Consider the following 4,766-nt stretch of genomic DNA (forward strand, 5'->3'; position numbering starts at 1 on the left):
TCTTCACCTGGTGCCCAAAAGATGATGAATTTGCTGCTAGGCAGGCCTCAGTGGGGAGGATGTTCTATAGATGGGAATGGGGACAGCACACAGAAAGCCCTGTTCTGTCCTGGCCTCCAGTAATCATGGCAAGAGTCACCAGAAAACCCCTTTACTGAGGCAATTCCCTTTGTGAGCTTCACAGCTTTCTTAGAGGCAAGCAAAATATGCACATTCAGGCAGTTGGGCCTCCGGTTTCCTCTCTGGGCATAAAGAGCATGAGCCAAGTGCTCAGTCCTTTAAATACAGCTCCCAGGAACAGCCACATCCCAAGGTCCTGCTCCCACGAGGGGTTGGAAGCTTTCCAGGGTTGTGATCTGTTGTCTCCTACAAAGGCCATGAGAAGCTCCCCAGCTGTATAAACAGGGAGTGGTTCTATGAATTGCTACCCAACCCTCAGTCCTGGCAGGGAGACTGGTAACTCAGAAAACAACATTCTGAGCATAATGTGCCCCAGCTTTCCAGGCTCCAGAAGGCCAGGGAAGGGTTAATCTAGGAACTGACAAAACACTGGAAATCCCAGGCGCCAGCCTAGTGGGAATCTGGCGCCCAAGACCTTTGGGAGAGATCATCCTCCCTTCTGTGTCAAGGAGGTGAGAGCTACCAGCAGTGGCCTCAAGGACGCTGGAGAGAACAAGGGATGGCTGGCTAACAAGTGGCACCTGGAGTTAATGGCTGGCCCAGGGACTGGGAGGTGGCCCATCACCCCACGGTCAGCTGCCCTAGGCTTGTGGGGGGCATAGAGCCGGAAGAAGCGAGCAGCCTTTGGTTCCTCCCCTGGGAGTTTCTGTGCCTGCTGCCAATCCTCCTTGCCCAAGGGTGCTGGGGCACCCAGCATATCCTGTGCTGTTCACAGGCAGAGTGTCTGTGGACAGGCTAGGGTAGCAGCTGCTTGCAATCGGGTGGGCTAGCAAGGTCCTTGGAGTGGGTTCTTGGTTGGCTGTAACTTGCCCTGCTGCCGTTGCCCAAGTCCCCTTTCCCCCTCCCTTTCCCCTCCTCCCTGTTTTTATCTGCCGTAGGATCTGTCTGTGAGACCCTCCACCCCTACATTTTAACCTGTTAATACAGTTGTTTGTTTCCCCAAGATTGGGCTTGCTGTGTGCTGAATCCAGTGGCTGGTCCAGGCTGCTGGGACCGGAACCTTTCTGGGCAGGATTTGGCCCAGTTGGCCAGGGAAGTGGGGAATCCCCGCTGCTTTTCCATTACAATGAGAACAGGCTGCACTAGTAGTGTCTAGTTAAAAAACTGAGTGTTCAGTTACTTTTAATACTGAATGACAGTAGCTGCACTCCAACCAGCTGGAGTAGGAGTCACAAAGTTCAACTTTGGAAGAAAATTCTGTCCCTCCAAGAGTGCCAGTAAAGTCTGTTATTGTTATTTAAATAGGAAACATAAAGCATAACCTGATTTTAATTGTAATGTCTCGCTACAGTTTGAAAGGCAGGATCTGGGCCCCATGAGCTCCAGCTGTAAGCAAGCTGAGCTGTATATCTAGGTTAACAGCAAGACATCCAAAGCTTGGTTACCGAGTCTGCCTTTTCCAAATACTTCTGGGCAAAGTTCTCAGAAGAGGATAACAGCAAATCTGCTTTCCTTCCCTCAGAGCAATTTGCACATCAATGCCTCCCACATTGTTTGCTCTTAAGAAACATTGATTTGCCATGACATCTGTCACAAAGGGGGGCACTGTATTGATCACTTTTCCTCCCCCAGTAGTGTCAGTTTGTCCCTGAAAGGCTCCAGTTCAGCATGTCCTGGTGTTGCCCCCAAGATTTGTCAGACTGTCACCTTGCAAACCGGTCCTTTCTAACTGGGGAGAGTCATCCAGCTCCAAGGAACCAATTCTAGTGTTTGTGCAAGCTCTAACAAGGTCTCAAGTCATTCTTAGAAAGATAACATGCAGTGATTTTCAGCAGCAATTTCAGCAGATTTTGTCATTAGAGGAGGCTAATACCATTGATTTTTTTAAAATTTCCTATATTAATTGATCATGTGAGGGAATAAAGTATCTTTCACTGGCTTAATAATATTAATTATGCCACTAGCTTTTGGCTTTTCACAGCTGCTGAAATTCCTAGGAGTTTCTAAGAGATAGCTGCATTTACTTTCCACCTAGCCAGTCTTCCAAAGATGAAACAACTACAATAACTCTAAAGGATTACGAAATGATTCCATGTGAAGAGTGACAATGCTTTCAAGAGTTAAGAGCTTCAGAGAATGAAAAAAAGAAATGAGCTGGAGACGGATGCTTCCCTGAGCCCTTCCTGCCCACTGCAGCTGCAAGGGCAGGGGCAGGGCAAAACCTCCGTGTTCCCGTAGGGTCCCCTGGGATTCTTGTGGGAGGCCTGAGCAGGGCACTCACTGGGTGACTTTGGCCCAGACACTCAGTCTCAGGCTAACCTACCTCCCGGGTTGTTGTTGTGAGGAGAACATGGAGTGGAGGAAGACCTCGGACCTTGGGTCCTGCACAAGAGGGATAAAGAGAGGATCTAAATGCAATTTGATGATGATGATGATGATGATGAATGTGCCTGATTGCATGCTCATTGGAAGCTTGTGCCACAGTGTGGGTTGTCATGTTATGCTGCATTGATTCATAGAAAAGCCCTATCAAGGCAAATTTTCAAGAAATCACTACCCACTGATTGTACGATGCATTGTTGTTATTACATTACATTTCTTGTAGCTGAAGCTCTCTGGGCAGTTCACAACATTTAAGCCACCCATCCAGATTTCAACCAGGCCTGACCTTGCTTACCTTGCTTAGCTTCCAAGATTAGATAGAACCAGGCACTTCAAGCTTTCTTAGGAGACTCAGCAGTCAAAGAGCAGAAGGAAAGGACCCTTTAAAGGCTGCAGTTCTAAGTCATATTTCATGAAAAATGTGCCCTGTGTCTGATGGCTGCGGAATGGACTTTTTGATCATGCTTACATTAGGTCAGGCAACCAAGCACAGTAGGCATGTCATCATTTTCTGGGACAATCATGACTAATGTTCTTAACCATGCCTTTACTTTTTTTTCCCTGGTCAAGGATAATGTAGGATTCTGTAAAACAGTTCCTCCCACTTGTCTGACCTCAGAAATTATTAATTTATGAGAAATCCCCATGTTCACCTCTTCCCCATTCATGGTTGAATCAGCCTGAACTCACCACGAGTGAAGAGGATCAGAAGAATGGAACAGAACAGTGCCAAAGACTTCATTTCTGCTGCAAGAGTTGGAAGTCAGTAATCAGTGGCAGGTGAACTTGCTTGCTAGCCAAGGTTTCTGCTGACTGTGGGGAGGAATGAGCTTCTTCTCAGGCTTACCAGCTGCATTTATACTTCTAGAAGCACTGCTGTGAACTGGACACGGAAAGTGCATTTTTGATTTATGCAAATCAGTGAAATTCCCCTATTTGGCCCCTGCTCTTATTACAGCCCCTGCACAAAGTTAATGGCTAACTGGATACTTACTGAGTGGCAGTGCAAGGAGCCAGACATGTGGAAACACCTTGAGCACAATGCCTTTTTGTCTTCCCCATGGCAGTGAGTAAGCAAACTAAGCCTGTACTTTTGGTAGTTGCCATTCTTGAAGAAGATCAAGTATTCCGACTGGATGGCACACTAAGCCACCGAGGGTTAAACAAACCCTAGGACAAGCCTTGGCATTGTCGCGTGGCTTCGTAGTCTGCTCTTGGGGTGGGGTGAATTTGGACAACCTGTTAAGCCACCACAGCTTTGTAACAATAGTGGCTTATTATGTTGTGTGAACACAGTTGAGTGATATCTCAACTTGGCTGGCTAGAGAAAGGATCTTTGCCTGCAGAAAAGCATGCACTGCTAATACCTTCGCCAACACACAAAGGAAATTTGGCTGTCCCGCTAATAGCTCTGAAAACACACAAGGTAAATTTGGCTGGAAGCATCCAAGTTAGTTTTATGGTAGACTTTAATTTACCCAGAGATTATCCAGTTGATTCCGGTAAGATTATTGTCCTGACAAGCGTGAAACCCATGCTTGCAAAACTGAGATTTCCTGGGAGATAGTGAACTCAAAGGCTACTTTTGAAAGGATGGACTCATGAAATGTGCCTCCCAACGTTTGTGAATTAATACAACAACTTTCTAGACACTTTTTTCTTGTGTGCTTTCCATTCACCACCTGCAATAGTTTGCAGGCACTTTCGGCACATCACCAACCTCCAGAGACTCTCCATGACCCCTATTTGTTCTCCATTTGGGGGGGGGGGGTGGAGTTGATCTGTTATGAAGCACTAGTGTAATCACACAGTTCCTCTATAACATATATCCAATGAGAAAGTCTATCCACATGTGCAGATGATCTGACCTTAATCCCACAAAGACTCAAGAAGCAGAAGCTCCCCACACAAACTGTGGGCTCATTAGTCTGTGATGTGGGCACTGCCGAGGTGACATAAGACCCCTTTGTTGGTTTTGTTCTAGCAGATCAACATGGCTAGAAGCTTAACTTGACAGTGGATGCATAACATCAGAGGTGGCACTAGGGGGTGACCCACAGGGACTGGAGCCCCAAATCCTTTGTCCTGTGCCCTGGGACTTGCCCCACCACCTTGCTGTTTGTGAGCAGTGCTAGTAGCTACCTCACTGTGGCATGGGCCCTGGACCTTTTCGGCAGTCCCAGTTGTCACCATCTGGCTTAATACATGCTTCTTTCTTCCCTCTGAATTCAATAGCCTTACAGTTACTAGGAGATCTTATGACT

Source organism: Varanus komodoensis, unplaced genomic scaffold (genome assembly GCF_004798865.1).
Source record: "Varanus komodoensis strain SLA01 unplaced genomic scaffold, ASM479886v1 scaffold110, whole genome shotgun sequence".
NCBI lineage: Eukaryota > Metazoa > Chordata > Lepidosauria > Squamata > Varanidae > Varanus > Varanus komodoensis.